General features: G+C 38.1%; 1 protein-coding gene across 2 annotated transcripts in view; it reads left to right on the top strand.

The window, feature by feature from the left end:
• Positions 1 to 21,211, top strand: part of LOC150090333 (DNA-binding protein P3A2-like) — a 333,226-nt gene that overhangs the window by 45,287 nt on the left and 266,728 nt on the right. For both annotated transcript variants that reach the window (XM_090389805.1, XM_090389803.1), the window contains exon 2: positions 5,470 to 5,585. The gene's annotated coding sequence lies outside the window, so the exon portion shown is untranslated. The remainder of the gene's footprint in view (positions 1 to 5,469; positions 5,586 to 21,211) is intronic.

The raw sequence follows: 21,211 nt of genomic DNA, 5'->3' as shown, positions 1-21,211 counted from the left end.
GGATCATAATTTCAAGTTACGGGGGAAGATGTTTAGATCGGATTGCAGGAAATTTTAGTTTAGCCAGCGAGTTATAAATTACTGGAATAAGTTACCTACATGGGTGGTAGAGTCTAACAGTTTGGGGAAATTCAAAGGTCATCTGAATAATTAACTACGGGAAGAAAGAAACACACAGGTTGTCTATTTCCTTTTCTGGTATTAATTTTTTTCTTCTCATTTATTATTATTATTATTTTTTTTTTTTTGGCTAGTGTAGCATAAGCTTCCTTACACCATGTGGCCATTGCTAACACTACTGCCATTTTGCTATTAGTGTGTTTTTCTTTTATTATTTAGTTATTATAAGCCTCAGGCTTCCTTGCACCATATAGAGAGAGAGAGAGAGAGAGAGAGAGAGAGAGAGAGAGAGAGAGAGAGAGAGAGAGAGAGAGAGAGAGAGAGAGAGAGAGAGCAAGCTCAGGGTGTGCCAAGCCCATACTCACCACATATGAGCCCCTGATGAATTCAACTTTGAAGGGGACTTACTTTTTTGAACAGAAATTGTAAATGCTGGAGGAACGAAATTTCCATGATTTTATAACATAATCCCACACATTTGTTACATTTTTCATATACATGGAGCAATATGGCCTTAGTCCCTGAAGCTCGTAAAACTCAACAACAGTTACATTTTGCTCTCCCAAGCTATGAAGGTTACTGCTCCAGGGACGTGCTTAGCTTTGGTAAATTAAACTAGAGTTACTTATCGGTTGGAAATGGCCTGCCAGGAAAGGATACTTTCATAATCGGAAACTAGAAGTAATTTGATGCAAGATCCAATGTGTATGGAGGGTGTAGAAGGTGCCAAAATTTATTTTCCCTTAAAAAAATCAAAAAAAATCTTGCATCTGAGCGATAGGAGAAAGCATTGTCCTGGTGGAAGCGAAGATGATTCATGAGATAATAGCGTTTTTGCTGCAAAGCTGGGCAGTATTTCTTATTTAAAACTGCTGACCAGTTGCTTCCTATAACGCCTTTAGTAGTGCAATGTTTGAAGATGGCACCAGCAGCATCCCATAAAATTTGTGGCCATCATTTCTCTCTCTACATTCCTCTTTCCTTCTCCCCCTTGGGTGGAAATTCAATCGATTTGTTTCCAGTGGTAAGATTGGCGCGTGTTTTCCGGATTTAATAGTGGAATCCGTGGTGACGATTGTGGGGAAAAAGTACCACTCATCACAACCTCATCGCCGTACACACACGTTGAAATGCATGTCCTTTTGTTCTTGAGTACCCATTTCTCTGAAACTCTGCGCATTTTGAGGTTTTCATGCAATATTGTATGTATTTTGCCTCAATGTCAACAATTTTGTCCTCAAAACGACCGGCTTTGTGGACAAATTTTCACATTCATATGACTTTCAGAACCAAGTTACGATAATCTCTGGCGAACATCAGCAGGGCGGTCCCAGGATTTTCTAAGGAGAGAGAGGCTAAAGCCAGTGAGTGTTAGGGGCATCGTTAAAGTGTAAGGACCCATCCTTACAACTGTTATTAATAGGGGAAACCCTGGAGCCCGCCAAAAAAATAATAATAAAATACTTTGTTATTAATAGTGGTTTTGTTAATATTTTGGAAATATAAGTATTTTAAAACAGTCAACCTTTAGAAATATATCAGGTCAAAACTAAATAACAGAATTTGAATAGGATAGTTCAGAAAAGTCCCAGGTTTAATTGTGCTCGTTTCGCCTATTACCTTTAAGTAAGAGGAAGATTAACGTAGCAACGGGGGGGGGGGGGGGGGAGCATTTCGAACACTCAATACAATAGAAGCACCGATGGAGCAGTCCGTAGTTAATGAGCACAGATCAGAGTCAACATTTCATCCCTAAAGAACAATGGGCCAAAACAAAAACACAATTAAGATAGAGATGGAGCTCAGTAATTGAGGTACTCAAGAAATTGAGTGCACCCTTTAAAATTTCATGGGGGCGATTAACGACAGGTGAAGCAAGACAAATACAGGGCGTAGATGGGCGATCACAAAGAAGGTCTAGAAACTTCTAGACTTCTGGTCACCTTTCTAGAAAGTTCCAGAAAAGTTCCAGGTAGGGGGAAGCGTTTCGAACACGCAATACAATAGAAGCACCGATGGAGCAGTCCGTAGTTAATGAGCACAGATCAGAGTCAACATTTCGTCCCTAAAGAACAATGGGCCAAAACAAAAACACAATTAAGATAGAGATGGAGCTCAGTAATTGAGGTACTCAAGAAATTGAGTGCACTCTTTAAAATTTCATGGGGGCGATTAACGACAGGTGAAGCAAGACAAATACAGGGCGTAGATGGGCGATCACAAAGAAGGTCTAGAAACTTCTAGACTTCTGGTCACCTTTCTAGAAAGTTCCAGAAAAGTTCCAGGTAGGGGGAAGCGTTTCGAACACGCAATACAATAGAAGCACCGATGGAGCAGTCCGTAGTTAATGAGCACAGATCAGAGTCAACATTTCGTCCCTAAAGAACAATGGGCCAAAACAAAAACACAATTAAGATAGAGATGGAGCTCAGTAATTGAGGTACTCAAGAAATTGAGTGCACTCTTTAAAATTTCATGGGGGCGATTAACGACAGGTGAAGCAAGACAAATACAGGGCGTAGATGGGCGATCACAAAGAAGGTCTAGAAACTTCTAGACTTCTGGTCACCTTTCTAGAAAGTTCCAGAAAAGTTCCAGGTAGGGGGAAGCGTTTCGAACACGCAATACAATAGAAGCACCGATGGAGCAGTCCGTAGTTAATGAGCACAGATCAGAGTCAACATTTCGTCCCTAAAGAACAATGGGCCAAAACAAAAACACAATTAAGATAGAGATGGAGCTCAGTAATTGAGGTACTCAAGAAATTGAGTGCACTCTTTAAAATTTCATGGGGGCGATTAACGACAGGTGAAGCAAGACAAATACAGGGCGTAGATGGGCGATCACAAAGAAGATCTAGAAACTTCTAGACTTCCGGTCACCTTTCTAGAAAGTTCCAGAAATTACTGGAAATCGGAAGCCCTCTCTAAACAGGATGGAGGACACGCCCACGAAAGAGTAAAGGAGACGAATGGGAATTACAGGGGAAGGGATGTACAGATCAGCGATTGGTCAGAGAGAAAAATGTAGGAAATTTTGGACTCAGAGTAAAGAGAGAAAGAGGAGAGGTGTTTTTTTTTTTTTTTTTTAGTTCTTGGGCAGTGTGTGTAGGAAGACAGTCGTGTGACAGAGTCGTTGTTGAGTTTGGGTGGTGGTTAAAAGTTTTGGAGAGGAGGCCGTAGTATGGGAAGGAAATTTTCCTTGTGAGTAATTTATGTAAGTCTAAAGTTGGAGAAAGAATGTGTCCATGTAGAAGAATTAAGATATAGCAGTAGCCAATGAATATAGAACAGTGAGAGAAGCTGATGCAGTTCATAGTGAAGGAAGGGGAAGAACGCCCAAGGAGAATTCTAGAGGCAGGGTACTCAACTGAGCATTGATGAGCGACAGGCCGACCCTAAAATTTTCTCAGTGCCAGAGCAGTACACTGACCAATGATGCGAGAAAGGATCCTTATTCAACTCAGCAGAGCAGTGCCTACGGGAGAGCGAACCTCAGGTAGATTGATATATTCCAAGGATGAACAACCACCCGCCTTCTAGACTACGCCGTTATGCAAATGGTTATGGCAGCCCAGAATAGAGAGAACACTCGGAAAACGGAGTAAGTGATAGTTAAGTACGGAAAAATCTTAAGTTAGTGAAGGAAGGACTCTAGAGGAAATACTTAATCTAAGGGAGAAAGCTAAATGTAATTGCACCCATGTACACAGTTGTAGAGAAATTAAGAGTAGGACCTTAAAGTAAAAGTTAATTAGTGGGTAGAAGGGATACCCTGATATAATAGTAGATTTTGGGGGAGTGACTAATTAGGTAACAAAGGATTGTAGCTGAATGTTAAATTATAGTGAATTTGGATTTATTAAGAGTATAACTTAGTGTTGATAGTAATTGTTTAAAACGGATAAAACACTGATTGAGTGTCTAGCTAATTAAAGAATTATTGGATTAGATATACAGGAAGATTGTTAATTACATTGGTTGAGTATGAATGATGAACAGATCTGTGGTTGAGGAAAGGATTTTCTAACTGAGATATATATGTGTACGTAATAATTTTGGAAAGGGGATATATATATATAGCTACTTGTAATTGTTTATTCTCACACTGAAAGCTACCTGTAGGCCTACTAGGGCAGTTAAGTAGTAGGAAAGCTGATGTAAGGATTATGAGGTGTAATGAACTCCTGGACCTGTTAGAACCAAAGATGAGGCATGCTAAGAACATTATATATGTATATGTATAAAATTATAAAATTTAGTAGTTTGGATTACAAGGATATTTACACAGATAAGGCCTAGCAGTCTAACAAAGCCACACATAATAAAGTTTGCAGTTATTTGTAGCTATTGATTGAAATGTATATAATGTCAATAAATATCGCTATGTTTTGGTACTTATGTGTCTGTAAGTCATTTTGAACTTCAGCCAGTCCAGAGGAGGAATACCAAAAAAAAAATATTGAGACCCCCTAGAATCTAGAATCTTCTGGGAGATTAACAAGTTAGGTGTAAAGTGGGAGGGGGCATAGTAGAGTACAGGGAATAATTAAATGTCTTATAGCATTGAGGGAAAAAAAAAAAAAATAGAAGTTATATATATATATAATATCGAAAAATAAAGAAATATATATAAAATATATAAAGACAATTAAACATCAATCATCCCCCCCCTCACAAAAGCTTTAATCATTTTACTACAGTAAAAAAATCCACGTTACTTTGAGCATAAATTATCTCAAGTAGGTGCTAAAGACTCTTAGCCCCTGCCCTGGCTTTCCCTGAATATCGGTGAACTCCACTGTGATGCAAAATTCTGACGGTAACAAGCTGCTCTTGTCCTCTTGCAAGGAAAATTAGGTTATTTTCAGTATGTCACATGCGCTTCTAGTTGTAGTATGGCCACCAGCATTCTGTTATATAATTAATAAGTCTCATAGTACACGTTGTCGAAGTGTACTGAAGTGGTGCGGTTGCATTTATCAAACACTTGTGAAATAAAATTTAGGGGATCTTGTAACTAGAGCACACCTCGTATAAGTAACCCCTGTTATTTATGGTTCACTTTAAGCAAAATAAACAAAGTAACTTGTTTTACTAGTATTGTAATTCAGCCTTCAGATGTTAAATTGGTTAAGTATTATAATACTATTGTTTTTACCTGTATTATACTGTTTTACCTTATATCGTATTGTATTGTTTTTACCTGTATTATTAGTTAATAAAAGTTACCTTCGTAAAGAATTTTTTTTTTTTTTTTTTATTGATTAATAAAAATGACCTAAACTTATTGCATGCATTTTATTTTGAGATCTTTGCTCTTCATCGAAATAATTCATTTTCTATGCAGCTCTGTAGGGATGACTCGTTGAAACTTCGGTTTGTAGTACTTCCAGTGGATTGAAACACGGCTGCTTAGGAATGCTGACGTCAACCATTCCCTGATGATATTGATTTTTTTACCATGTGAGTATTGGTTCATTGTACATGCAATGGATATATATCCAAAACATTGTCTACTTTTTTTTTTTTTTACCTAACGTGCAGGGTGATTCAGAAGTCGCGCACGATTATGAATAGTACAAATTAATATATTTTTTCGGAGCTAAAAGATGGCTGATAAATTATCCAAGGATGAGTTTATGTATGGGGTATCAGGTACTACACACCTTTCAGTTGCCGAAGAATTTAACAGGCAGAATTCACACCGGCCTCCAATTCATCAATCAACTGTTGACTAATAACCCGTTTTAAAGAAACTCGAAGTGTTGCTGATCGTCCTCGAAGTGGAAGGCTAAAAAGTGTAACTGATGAAGAAACGTCAGTAATGGTATTGGCGCATTAAGTGCAGAAATAGGGCTTTGCCAAAGTTCAATAGGGAGCATTCTTCGAAAAAATTTTCATCCGTATAAAGTGCAACTCGTTCAGGATGGTGACAGGAGCTTTGGAAGTGAGTGGACGTTGCAAAAAAAAGATGTATCGATCTTCTTTAGTGATGAGGCGGTATTTTACCTAAACATCAATAGATGCAATTTTCATTACCGGTCACAGTAATCCTAATTGGATGGAAGTGACTAAGGTCGTTTTGCACCTTGGTGTGGGCGGGAATATGGGATGGCTAAATAATTGGTACTTATTTCTTTGACAACTCCGTTACTGGGGAACCTTACTTACATATGCTACAGAATTACTTGTTAGATTTTCTGGATGATGTTCATCCAACAAGATGGAGCACCACCGCATTATTTATTGGTTCTGTGAAACTATCTCAATCAAAAGTTCCCCAATAGGTAGATAGGATGACGAGACGGGGTCCAAAATCAAATCAAATTATTATATTGGGGTCTCCGGTAAATGATTACATATACCCGTTTATGTGTTATATCTGTAAATTGCGTGTGTTCTCTGGTCGATTTGCCTGTTTTACTGGACGAAAAACCCCAGTTTCTGAGAGAAAAACCTTGCTATCTACGCCGGAGACTGACGAACTCAGCCACGGAGTGAAAAAAACCCATTAAAGATCCTCGCGTCATCGAAGAAGACGAGGTCCAGTTGAATGGCTACCCAGGTCAACAGACCTCACACCCCTCGATTCTCTCCTTAGGGGTTACTTGAAGTCTGCTGGCCACCAGAACCATTCAAGAAACATTGACGAGCTTAAGGAAGCAATATCATCGGAATGCCGTCAAATTAGAAAAGAGACATTGATATGTGTCAAATAATCATTCACACAAAGAATTCAAAAGTGTTTGCAAATTGGAGGCAGTCATTTCGAATATCTTACAATAAAAGTAAATTACTCCATGGTGCGCGACTTTTGATTCATCTTGTATATCCCCTTGAGTTCAATACATACCCTCCATTTTGAGGGCAAAGAGGAAATACCACCGTTAAAAGAGAGAGGGAGAGAAGGAAAAAAACTCCTCTCTGAGAAAGCCATTTACAACTTCCCTGAGATCGTCATTACTTGAAAGTCGCGATTCTCACACAGGTGTTTTCTCAGATTTCCAAATGGCAAATAACCACTTGGGCCGAGTCTGCATTGTAGAGCAAGAGTCTTACTCTTGAAATTCGCAATTTTGCTGTTGTTGAGTTTAACGACACATAGGCTGATCCACAATCTCTCAGAACAGTAATTGCTCTATGGAACTTGTGGACAGGAGGAGTGCATGAAGAAGCAGGACACTTCGTGTTAATTTCTCTGTTCCTTTATGACCCCTCTTGGACCCCAGCGAGAACTGGCATTCAACGTGACTGAACGTTCATGGAGGATGGTCAGCGCCGACCCCTCAGAATTATTACATTCTCTGTCAGCGATAGACACTTAATAAGTCTATCCTGCCTAATCAGATATTCAAATTTTGGCATATATTTCTGTAGTTGTCACTTCCGTTCTTCACCCTGAGTCGGGTCATCTTCTGTGGAATCGACCATTTTAAACTGCTTAGACAAAATTTTTATCTTATATTCAAGGAGCAGTTTTACCATATGTAGCTGTCATGAGTTTATGAATTACTTTTGATCTATTCCTTTCTTATGTCAAAATTTTATTATGACCCTATGCCCCAGTTTCTTGACATCTCTTTTCTTTGGGCTGGCTGCTTTAAATCTTTTCCCTTCTCCCACCCCATACAATTGTTTTGTGTATTTAGGTGTAAATTCGGCTGTTTGTGGTATCATGCATACGAATGTTACGCAGTTAAAATGTACGCCTCCATGTTTTTTCTGTACAATAACGCTTTATCTTAAACGCTGTTTTGTACTTTCTCCTATGAAAGTAATTCGACAGAAATTTTCAAATTGCAACGTTCACTCCGAAAGAACCATATTCATAATTATAAGTAATATAGGCTCCTGATCCTCAAGAGTGTAAACAGGAAAGCATGTCATCATGCTTCATTGATCCTTTTCTACACTTCAAAAATCAGCTCCTTTCATACAAACTTTTTACTATACTTTTAAGGACGAAAACATAACAGCAGGTGCTAAGCGGGACCAACAAAGGCTAAAATTGAACAAGAGGTGCGCGTTTTACAAATAAATCAATTCTACTCGTCTGGAGGAGCAGAAATTGACTCATGTGGAAACGAAGGGTTCATAGGAGGAGGGAAAAAGAGGTCGATATGCCCTAAAGCATCTAGACATATATAACCGAATTGAGATCCAGAGATCTGACTAGTCACATCATCCTAAGAATGTCCTTCACTGTGAAGGAATTCGTCTACCGGCTGAGCTCTATTGTCCATAAAAATGAATCCAGCGATTGTGGCTTCCTGAAAAGTCTCGCATTATGCTCAAGGATCTTGTCCCTTTTTCTCTTGAGCAGTCAAAGTTCCTCCTTCAATGATGCAGATATTAGTGCATCTGTTTGTAATGATGCTACTCCCAGAAGACCATGATACTAGCCCATTTTCTTAACGTTATGGGTATAAGAATTTGTTCCATGCTCCATGAAGACGAGGACACATCAAGAATTAGTTTCAGATCTGGATTTCGACTCATCTGAAAAGAGACATTGGTCTTATCTTCTGAGACAGTGAGGTCTGTACTAATTCACGTTGGTTCCCTTGTGGGGAGCTTAACGCAAACTGTGGGACACTAACACTTGACCAAATTGACCAAAGAATGCACGAAATTACAGACACAATATAATGACGCCTCATTGTCTTAGTTGCTTTGGTGCTTAACACACCTAACTATGATTTCAGTTCATTTCGATGACAATCGTATACAGAAGGGTTCGGGAATGAATTTATGTTCTTCTGAGCTGTCGAGAGCTTGAGAAGGAGATGTCTAGCTGTCATCTTATGGGGTCTCACTCTTAAGGCCAGTCATTCTGGGATGTTTTTCTTGATCAACTTTGAAGTCATCCTCAAAATATAACTTTGCCATTCTCAACATGGTAAGGTTCTGGCTACCCCAGGTTGTTACTGTCCCGTTATTAACCATCCACCACTCCGGATCGTCCATTCATCGAGTCGCATTCTACTGAAAGAAGAAACCTAAGTAGATGTGTTCTGTACTGTCTTAAATAGAAATGTGTAATGTGCACTTTTCTGGCCAGCATGAATTGCATGTTTCAGTAGCATAAAATCGTATCTAATGTCGTATTGATGTTTATCATTTCGAATTACACCAGGTAGTCAAATTTCGTATAAAAATATCTGGAATTGAATAATTAAGTTTAAAAAAGACAAAAAAACAAAAACTAGTTTTATCTTGGCGTTTGGACACCACTGCGCTTTTTTGGACTATGTCCATTTGGCAAAGTGCATGTGTATGTCTTTCTTTACATCACTTCATTTTCGACAAAGTGTAAATGTGTAGATTTTGAAGTGAATATTTAGTGTTATAAATAGAATAATTTCTAATTTACCTATACTATAACATTGAAGAGAAAATTAAGAAAAAAGTGAACTTCTGAAGCTCTTTTCCTTATAAAATTAACTGAAAATAAAGAAACGAATTTTGCGAAAGACTGTAATCTAGATCAGTGGTCTCCAAAGTGGGGTGCGCGAGATGATCCGCAATAAATCAATATTTATTAATTATGAAAACTTTAGTTTTTCGAAACGTAATTGAAAATAACAATTATAAAATAATTTTTTTAATACTTCAATATGCGGCGTTATCTGATCATGCACGTACATGCATTTGTACTTAAATCAATTTAATTTTGTTTTGTATTTTTTTATTTGTAATCTTTTAAAATTATATGTGATTTTAGATATAATGCCTTCCATGTAAATGATTTATAAATAAAAAATATATATTAAACTTATATATTTAATTTTTTATTCCGGGGTGTGCGCTAGTCCTTAAGTAAAATAAGGGTGCGCGACCAAAAAAGTTGAGGCCAGTGGTCTCCAAACTTTTTTGATCACGCACTTCTAGGTTAGCAAAAATGAATAAGACACCCATGATATGTAATATTTATTTATTTATAAATTATATACATCTATGCAGTTTTATATAGAATCGCATATAGGTATAGAATTCAATGCAAATTATAGAAAAATAAAAGTAGATAAAGATTGAAAAACAATAATATATTTTTATTGCGAGCAGTGTGAATTGAACGTTTTTCATTATTTCTGAATACATATCTTGGTTTGGCATTTTTTTGATACAGCTATTCGAAGGTCTGGTTCCAAGTTCTGTGTATTTTGGTTTTAATGGCTGTCATAGCTGAAAAAGTCACCTCACACAGGTAGGTAAATCGAAGTCCATGGGACTAATTTTTCAATCCTGTTCCCCAATTGTGTAAAGGTTTTTGTTGAAATTTAGCTCTTAAATTTCCGTCTTCCCTTATGTTAACCAAGTTGTTCTTGGGCAGCGATCGTAAGGTGTTGTATTTTTACATTTTTAACAAATGGATTCAAAACCCATTGATATTCTTCATTTGAAAGAAGGTCCGAAAATTCTGTTCCTAACTTTTTGTAAGTGTACAAATACAATAGTTTTTATGGGTGACACACTAATGTCGTTTTCGGCAACAAAATGACATAAAGATGGAAACATTTCCAAACATCCCTTTTTAAAAATGCTCTCTCTCTCTCCAGCACGAGTTTCTTTCGAAAAGCAGTTACTTTCTCACACATTGTTAAAACGTCACTTTTACCTTGAAGGGACAGATTAAGTGTGTTAACTTTTTCGAAAATGTCTGCTAGTAGCATGCTACTGACAGCCATTTCTTTTTTTCTAAGAGAAAAAATCGTAACTCATCTTTAAGTTCGACAAATCTTTTAAGTACTTTGCCTGGAGATAACCAGCGAAACCATGAAAATCTTTTGTACCTCTGTGGTACAAAAGATTTTCATATTACTCCCCATCTCATTACAAAATATTGTAAAAATTCTTCTATTGAAAGCTCTTGTTTTTATATAAAATTGACCACAATGATCACATCTTGGGGCACTTATGTGCTTCTCTGGCTCCAACTTCTTTGCTGCAATAGCTTGCCATGGATGGTGCGGTGAACGAATTTCACGTGTGGTGCTATCTCAATAACTTTGCCATTGAATACTTTTTTTTTTATTCCAGTCAGAGAATCCACTCCATCACTAGTTATACTCAAACAGCTTTTCCCCAAAAGTATTGAAGAAGTCATTTACTTTTCAAAATATATTCTCCTGCACATCTCACTTTTGGTGGTTCACAAAAAAAGAATAGTTCTTGTATTTCATTATTAAAACAAAATCTAGCAAAAAAACAAAAGTTGAGAGGTGTTAGAAACATCCCTAATTTCATCCAATTCTATAGTAAATTTCCCGCACGGCGTAATTTGTTCTATTTTATTTCTTTTTTTTTTTTTTTTTTTTTTAAATCTTCAGCAATTTCCCTCTATACATCTTTCACTGACAAGGGAACGGATTTTAATTTGTCGGCATATTGTTTTCCATGTATTATTCCAACCATTTTTACTGACACACGAAGAACAAGTGTTGCCCCCCCCCATTGGTGTGTGGCTTTTTATCTTTTGCTATTAAGTAAGAAACCTCAAAAGAAGCTTCTAAACATATATTAGGTGAAGTTTGGTGAAATTCTGTAATGTACTGAATTGAGCATTGTGGGACTTTAAACGTCGGTGAAAGAATTGTACAGATTTATGTGCATGTTCTAGATGCTTCATTTATGTCTTGTTAATTGTAATAACTTCATATCATTGTCTTCTAATATCTCAAGAAATAATACACATTTAGAACGTGGTTCTTTGGTAACGATAATGGATGTAAATCCAAATAGTTTTCTTGATCATTTAGAATTTTTGTAGTAAATCGACTTTTTTTTTTTTTTAATCTCTTACTGTGGTTGACGAAGAGCTCTTATTTGGAGAAATGTCAGCTTCACTATTTTCTTGTTGGTCATTTGTGGTAGTAGCATTATCAGTATCACCTTCAATCCAAGATTTCTTTAAAGGTATATTTTTTTAAGCCACTTGTTCGTTTTGTTATTCTAAAGCTAGCTAGAATTAAATTTAATTCGTGAATTAACCCGAATACATGTTTTTTGTGTACTTGCGTATGTAATTTTAAAACAAGTCTGATCGTATATATAAAATATTAGAAAAGATTAATTTATACATTATTATTTTTTTTCTCGAAATTTTAAAATCTTTCTATAATTAAAAAATCTTTAATTTCTATAATTAAATTATCAACTGATCGCGGATTGCCTTATGTACCCCACTTTGGAGACCATTCAAGATAACAGACTGACACGAATAGTAAATCAAAGTAAAATTTGTATCAATTAATAACAGGATGAAAGGTATGTAGAATTCTAATTGCTAAATTAAATTGTTATAATTCCATATAATGGTAACTAACAAGTGCGCCCATAATGGAGGCGCCTCCGTAGCCAGGTGGGAAGGAGCAGCAGTGCGTAGTACACGCTTCGTGGTTAGACCGGGGTTCGAGCCCGTCACCACCAAATACGGAGGATGCGGAAAGGTCAGGGAATTACCACCGCATATCCCGGTGCAATATGGCCTTAGTTTGCTAATGCTCCTAAAAACCAAAACAACAAAACAGCGCCCATAATGGCGAGTGCAAGTTCGATTTTTGAACCTTCCGAACTTACTTTTTTTCTTATTTATTTTTTTTTAGTAGGCCATCGGAAGACAAGTATATGTTAACCTTTTTTTTTTTTAAATTCCCAATAATATATATAATATGTTTTGAACACATTGAATTCCCCCCCCCCCCCCCCCCCCAGGGGCTCACATCTGGTGAGTATGGGCTTGGCACACCCAGGGTTCTGAGCTGCATATCATCATTCTCTTTCTTGGTGATTCCTCTCTCTCTCTCTCTCTCTCTCTCTCTCTCTCTCTCTCTCTCTCTCTCTCTCTCTCTCTCTCAGGGTAATAGGGAAATTTTTTTTTTTTTGGCCGGTGCAGCATAAGCCTCAGGCTTCCTTGCACCATATGATTAATAATAATAACTGTCAAATTCAGGGGTCACCAACCTTTGTTCTTGTGAGTATCATTTTTGTTCATGGAACAAAAATGATACAAGAAATCTTCACGTTCATACGTGAAGATTTCCTATGGAAATCTTCACGTATGCAACTTTGACAGGTGTAACTCGAATATTATGTATGAAAAACTTAGACCAAGGGTGTCCAAACTTTTCTTGCAGCATGCCACGTATGTCAGAAATGCTTCTCGTGCCACCTAGAGGCGGGTCTAGGAGCTACTGGAATCAATAATTCCATCCCCACAATGTTCCTGATCTATGCTTAAATAACATCACCGAATGTTTTTTTCTATGTAAAAGAATTATATGCTAAATGCTTGTAGTAAAAAATTTAAAAAATTACTTTTATAAAATAAATTAATATTAGTTAAATTTTCGACTTTAGAATGTTCATTTTAAAAGAAAACTCAAGTTATTTTATTAAGCACAATGCTACCGCGTAACCATCGTTGGTGTAATTGTGTTGGATGCTTGTGATGGATGTTACATACTGGAGAAAGTGAAAGTTTTGCATTTAAAGTGTTTAGTTTGTCACAATTCATGTTTGAAGTCGAACCGTAATTACTGGTGGATAAATGTTATGTCTAATACCATCGAGCTACTTCTTTTTTTAAGCGCGTTCTCATATAACACTGAATGATTACTGAAATATGGCCACCTACCTAATACCATGTTGGGCCGCTATTCGCCTAGGCATTGGTTCTACAAGATGACTGAAGACGTCCATAGGGATCCGGAGCCATGTTGTCTGCATGGCTTTCCACAGTGTCGGAACAGATGACGGTTGCGTGTCCATACGCCTCACTTCCCGTTTCTAAACATCCCACATCCCACTGTGGGATGTTCAATTGGACTGCGGGCAGGCGAATTGAGGACAGTCAAGATGTTAACTTCACTGTTTCTCGATCCATTCGTGAACAGTGCAGGCCCGATGACACATCACATCATCGTCTTGGAAGGTCCAGTTTCTGTCAATGAAAGAATGTAACATGGCAGAGTGCACTAGAGGTCCTAGTTCTTACTAGCAAAACAAGCCCCATATTAAGCAACCACCGCCACCAGTGTGTTCTTGACACCACAGCATTCGCCGACGACGATGATCAGCGGTGAGAAGTGGGTCGTCTGCTGTGGAATCCCCATACGCCTGAGTGTGCGGCGCATCGTCATTTAAGATATTGTATTGCGATGTCATCGGTCGCACAGTAACCTGCTGTTGAGCCCATAAAACGGCTGCACCCGTCGCTAACCACGAACATCCACCTTGCGTAATCCTTTACAGTTCTGTTGGCAGGAGGTGGTTTGACTTGTTGTGGACACCTTAACCACAGTAGGCCATGAGCAATCGACAGGACATGGCATTTCCTATATGAAAGTACCCGACGCACGGGCGCCTCCGTAACCAGGTGGGCAGAAGCAGCAGCGCGTAGCACACGCTTCTTGATTAGACCGGGGTTCGAGTCCGTGACCACCAAATATGGAGGGTGCGGAAAGGTCAGTGAATGATCACCGCATATCCCCGGAGCAATATGGCCTTAGTTACAAATGATCCTAAAAACCAAATAACTAACTAACCCGACGCACGATCTCGTGCAATCATGCCCTTTTGAAACTCCGTGATATCTTTACTGTCCCATAACTGGTACTTCAGCATATTGACTTGCCTGACAAGATGCAAATTACCACTGCTCCAGCGTAGGAATTGTTCTGCTTTTTTTACTATGATCTATGCAGCATAGTCCATTAGGATTCGAGTGGGCATAATTCAGTCATCACTGATTATATATGCATATACGCTTATTGTCTTTACCATGTCCGTCCGTCCGTCCGCGTGTAACAGACGGAACTTCCAGTGGATGGATTTTCGAGCATTCCAAATTTCATTAAAATCGGTCTAATAAAAATCTGATAATTAATATATATTTTTTTTTCTCTCATACAAAGTATATGGAGGGGAGAAATTCATAGCTTAACTGTAGTTTTAAACTATTGTTAGCATTAAACAGTCCGTAAATGCTCTGTGTGTTGTTATGTAAGACTCGTGAACGGTGTCGGTGCTTTCTGTCTATATATACATATATATAGGCAGAAAGAGAAGGAAAAAAAAAAAAATTAGAGGACGTAAAACTAGTTCTATTAAGTGTTCTTTAAAGTTATAACTTTAGTAATTTATTAATAAGGAGATAACTGTATTTATTTTCATTTCTATTAATCACAGAAAAATTAAAGAAAAAAAAATCAGTTGATTTAACAAAAAATCAAACGCACCTGAAATGTAGTGCACTGCGTACGTTAATCAATTTATTAGTGGAATTTTACAGTGAATGTCGAAAAATCATTTGTTTGTTGTTGAAAATCTCTAACGCTAACTGTCCATGTCAAGCTGCAATTTTCAAGATAATAAAGAAGTTTTTTTTTTGAATGGATCAGTTGAGAAAGGGAACGTGAAAGGACTGTTCGTATACAAAACTTTAGATGACATTAGACCAAAAATTTTGCAATCTCGGAACAAATTTCTACAGAAACTCTGCATTCACATGAGTTAAAGTTGCATACTTGCTATCTTTATCTTTAGTTTTATCATAGCATTATCTTTGGCTGAAGTAGAAAGAGAACCATCTTATTTTGACAGAAGTAGGAATAGAGATGGACAAAAGTTTGTTGGCCAATAGCTTTGGCAAGAGACCAGAATGCTCGACTACCATTTGATCAAAAATCAAGTTTTCTACTCTTAGCCTGTTCAAAATCTAGTTTTGATTGATTACTAATTGCTTTACAATTGTTGTGAGCTTTGGTGTAGGCAAAAAATGAACCTGTAGATTTGTATACAAGCCAATTGCGATATGCAACATTCTTATCTTCAACAACCTTAACACATTTATTGGAAAACCATGGCTTAAATAAAGGACGAGATTTTAAGGTGGAGTGTGGAATAAAAGATTTCATTCCTACAATAATAATTTCAGTGGCACAATCTGAGCAAATGTTGACAGAAGATTTGAAACAATAATCCGACCAAGGAAAAGAAGAAAAGAAATCTCGCAGATCATCCCATTTTGCATTTTTGTAATGCCAAACAACACGAGGTTGAGAATGGCCATGAGAGAAAAGTTCCATTGGAGAAGAGACCATCACTAAATTGAGATCTGACGTAGCTGGAGGACCAGTCATCTCGCCCGTTTACTTAGAACTTTTTTTTTTTTTTTTTTTTGTGAGAAAAAGGTCAAGCATGGTTAGGATTGTCTGATCTTGTAGTAAATGAACAGTCTATGCGAGGTTATTAGTACAGTAATTGCAAAAGCGTCAGCATCTCGATCACCTGGGCCCATGTGAGTAGAAAATCGAAGCCAGCTGGAGTGGTGAACATTAAAATCACCAAGAAAATAAATATTCTGTTTATACTCCGGGACGACCAAACGGTCAGACGAGTTCACAAGATAGACAGAATACAAGAAATAGCGCCGTATTCAGTAATCACGGGCTTGAACCCCGGTCACTCAAGGTACGTGTACTTATGCACCCGCGCGCCTGACCACTAGGCTAAGGTGGCCTTCTGAAAATTACCTCACTGTTAAGAATGTTTGACTGGAGAAAGTCAAGTTTCAAAAAGAGGAAGTCAAAGAAGTTCCAAGTGATTAGTGGAGTTGGGAGAAATAGAGGCAACAAATGAATTTGACAGAATGTAGTAGAGAGATTTTAAGCCAAAGAAGATCGAAAAAAGGAGATTCCGAATTACTAGGTCTTTGACAAATATCAGAACGGACATATACACAAGTACCACCTTTGAAGCAAAAGGAATCATACAGCTAATAATTTGCACAAATGGGATGAGCAGTGGTTGAATCAACTGATAATTGGGATTTTGTTAGAAAGAGTACATGGTTTGGCAGACTAATTGAAAATGCACCGCTGAGATTGGAACTGAAACCACGTATATTTGTGAAATGAACGAAGAAGTGTTGTGGAAGGTTTAGATCTTTTCGCAGAGAAGTTTGTTCTATTAATTTGACAATTCATGATGTATTCAGTAGGCAAGTAAGAAAAGGTGGTGAGGTCCATGCTGTATGAAGTAATGAAATTTTTGGATATGGCGTACACATGACAAGAATGTACCAAGCTCCTTGACATAATGGTCTCAGAATATGCCCCATGCATACACACTACTCTGAATCCGTCCAGTCACTTATCTGTCTGCGCAGGTAGCACAGTGGTGTCGTCACCATCCTCCACATAGCGGTGGAACAGGCCCGGATTCGAATCCCGTCGATTTGCGAGGAATTTTAAATGTCCTTTTTTTTCACTCCGTGGCTGAGTTAGTCGGTCTCAGGCGTAGATAGTAGAGTTTTTTTTGTTTTTTTTTCCCTCCAGAAATTGGAGGTTTTTCGTCCAGCAAAACAGGCAAATCGACCAGAAAGCACCCAATTTTGAGACACAAATACGGGTATATGAAAGAAATTACCCGGTGACCCTAATATAATAGTAGTCACTATCTGGCAGAGTAGAGGCAGCAACATTATACACCAACTGATCCGGAAGCTTCCTAGAGAGTTATCAATAGGATCAGTTCGGTGGGCTATCTAGTGGCTGGCCTTCAAAGACCATTTTAGAGCTATACCCTCGAAATGTTCGCAAGATTGGATCTCACCAGGATATCCATTATAACCTCAAAAGACATCAATCGTACTGCATGATGGAGGAGATGAAGGGTTGCCAGAGCTTTTCTGTGGAGATTAACATGGGTTCCACCACCTCAAGCCTCCAGTAAACAAAGTGGTGGTATTGCACTGGTTGATGTGATTAATCTACCAGCTAGTATTGCCTGGTAACACAGGAGAAGTTTTCCTCCGTGTGGTGTGGGCCCCATACCTCTATCCCTGTTTACAGTTGCTCGCATTTGGGCAGTAACCTCCAGTATACGAGGTGCCGTGTTTCAGGACTTGCACACGGGGTTATACCCAACGTTACTAAAAGTCGTGAAGATTCAGGCAGAGCATTTGGCTGTCATAGATCGACCGGGCTTTGCCGAAATTTGGAACACTTGACTTGTGTGTAACCCGAATATCAGTTCCACAGCGTTTTATGCTTTCGGGTAACAAGCCCAGCTTGACATGAGAGCTTTAAGTGCCATTTGTAGGCACTGGAGATAAAAATGAGGATATGCAACAAATACGAGTTGAGGTGGTATTCATAATCCCAACCCTCCAACTGCTTACTCATCTAAACTAAACGAAACTACGCTGACTGGATAGTTTATTAGATATGTCATTCAAGGAATCGATCGTTTTTTAGAGACGCTGTCTCTGACGTAATGATCGAAAGAATGAGTCAACAGCGCAAACTAAGAGACTTTGAGCGTAGCTATGATAGTATCGCTAGTACAAGTATTGCAGACACTGCTGCCCTACTGGAATGTTCACGCATAACAGTGTCGTAGTGTGTACCGAAAATGGTTGAACATCAGTCTTGTGGATGGAGACAGCTTGTCCATGTAAGAGACGGATGACGGGTGAAAAGGCTGCAGTAGCCAAGTGGTCAGGCTCGAAGGTACATAAGTACACGTGCTTTGAGTGACCGTGGTTCTAGCCTGGGAGATTATAAATACGGCGTGTTTTTTTTTTTTTTTTTTTTAATTCTATTTTGTGAACTCCCCTGACCGTGTGATCATCCCAGAGTATAAAAAGAACATTTATTTTTTATCATGCAAGTTAATAAACAGGCCACGACTGGTCAAAAGACTGCCAGTACAACAGTGATGTGTAAGGGGTATACTCGAACACCAAAACTTCGGATTCTGTTACGCATGATCTACAGCATCTGGCACTGCCAGATTACCCAATAGGAATGGTAGGCACTACGAACCCCTCCCCATAGATTGACTTATATAAGAAATATTATTGGAATAAAAAAAAAATAATAAATAAAAATACCAATTTTTTGTTAAATTCGAGAATGGCATAACGTCGAAGTACTACTAAAAGAAAGCTTAGTAAAAGACACTACCGCAAATATTTGATTAGTTTAAAGGACAGATTGATACAATTATTTCCCACACAATTAGATCCTGAAGACGAATTTCAGCATAAAATTTGAAACGTAGCCAATTTTATTTAATTATTAGAACTGTTTTGCGACTAATTGTACTAATTCATTCTTTTCATATCAATAAAATAATTTAATCTTTCACATGATAAAGTAGCTTTTATTAAAATTTCATGCTGGTTTTTCTTATTCTAAAAATTCAAATACTGTACATGGTGTTTGAGGAGGGGGGTCACCAGTGGTTCCCCACAACTGTGCCATAAGTACTCTTTTGAAGTATACAGTACTCTGTAAAAGCCAGGCAAAAGTATTGCGTGTGGTATGCGAGAAGTGTTATGTTGTGTTCTGTTGCTGTGGTCTGGCTTTTGGCCGCAGAACCCAAAATGGCACCCCACGTTGCTCGTACACACTGCTATAGGTAAGCCAGGCTGTCCATTATTGACGGATAGAGATTGGGGAATATGAAGTTCAAGTGGGGATAAATAGTAAGAAATATTGAGGCGTAGAGGAGGGCGTCTTCAAAAGTAAATTAATCTATTAGTCCGATTAATCGGCACATTTCATTTGTATCCGTTATATGTCTCTGTACCTGTGGATCGAGAGGGTTTAATCCGTCACTGAGTTCCTGCTACCATCTAAAAGCAAGAAACTATTAGAAGCGGGGGGGGGTATCATCAATATCACCGCTGTACAATTGTGGAGTGAAAAATAAAGGTGTCATAATCCGACAAATTCTGTTCCACATGTTTCATCCTGAGGCAAGACCACGGTATGATGACAGCAGCATGAACACATGGATCTATTGTACAAAGTACAGGGTGGAAGGCAGATGGTTGTGATTAATGGATATTCTTCAGACTGGTGTAATGTCGGAAGTGGGTCCTCCAAAGATCGGTTCTTGGACCACTGTTGTTCCTGATTTTCATAAACGACATCGCCGACGGAATAGGAGGCGTGGTGTCAAAATTTGCAGATTGTGTGAGTCTTTAATCATCAATGCCAGACAGTACATCCTTCAGGATGACTTGAATAGGTGTCAAGAATTTTCAGAAAGTTGGATGCTATGTTTTTATGAAACAAAATACACTTGGGGAACAGCAACCCGAAAATAAATTATACACTTGATGTGTTGAATTAAAAACAGTAGAGGAAGAAAGGGATCCGGGAGTTAAGATGCCGGCGGATGTGAGGTTTTCTGAGCAGTGCAAACAGGCGGCCAGGAAAGCCCATGGTGTCCTATTGACTTATCAAATAATAGCATGTAGGGATACGGAGGTTATAATTTCGTTGTAAAACCGCATTTGGAATACTGCGTTCAGGTATGGAGACAACCAGAAAAAAAAGACATTGAACTTCTTGTAAGGGTCCAAAAGACTGGCAACTTTTATGGTGAGATCGGCAGAAGGGCAACCGTAGAAGAAAAATCTTCGATTATGTTGGCTACAGAGCTTGTCTATTAGCCACCTTAGAGGGTTCTGATTAAGGTTTATTAGGCTCTGAGAGTGGTTAGAAAAGTGAATGAAATTTTCGCTCTTATAAGAAATTCAGAAATAGGGGTATAACTTCAAATTACAGAGGAAGGTGTGTAGACCAGATTGTAGAAAGTTTCTTTTAGCCAGCGAGTTGATGATTACTAGCATAGGTAGTTGAGGCTGACTGTTTGAATAACTTCAAACGTCAGCTGCATGAGGAGAGAAGCGCATAATTTATCCATTTTCTTTTACACTTTATACATTTTTTTTTTTTTTTTTTTTTTTTTCTGACAGTTCAGCAAAAGTCTGTGGCATTGCCCTCTGTGGCTAATACTGATTCTAGTATCAACGCTGATGGTTTAAGTGTGATCGTTCCGGGAGTGTTTTCAAGGTACACATTAGGTCTTCTGATACTTGTGGATCAACGTCTAAATACAGCACTCCACTTGAACATCGTTGGCAACCAGCTGCTTCTCTTCATGCTCTCAGTTTATATATCTGGTATTACGACATGAATCGTTCAGGTATTTTTTTTTTTTTTTTTTATATATATAGCTGGTAAGGGTTACTTACGACATGAATCGTTCAGGTATGTCTTCAGGATTAT

Source organism: Mastigoproctus giganteus, chromosome 2 (assembly GCF_048544385.1).
Source record: "Mastigoproctus giganteus isolate SK-2022 chromosome 2, ASM4854438v1, whole genome shotgun sequence".
Taxonomy (NCBI): Eukaryota; Metazoa; Arthropoda; class Arachnida; order Uropygi; family Thelyphonidae; genus Mastigoproctus; species Mastigoproctus giganteus.
Note: the sequence above shows the minus strand (reverse complement) of the source record. Positions and strands in the feature narration are given on the sequence as shown.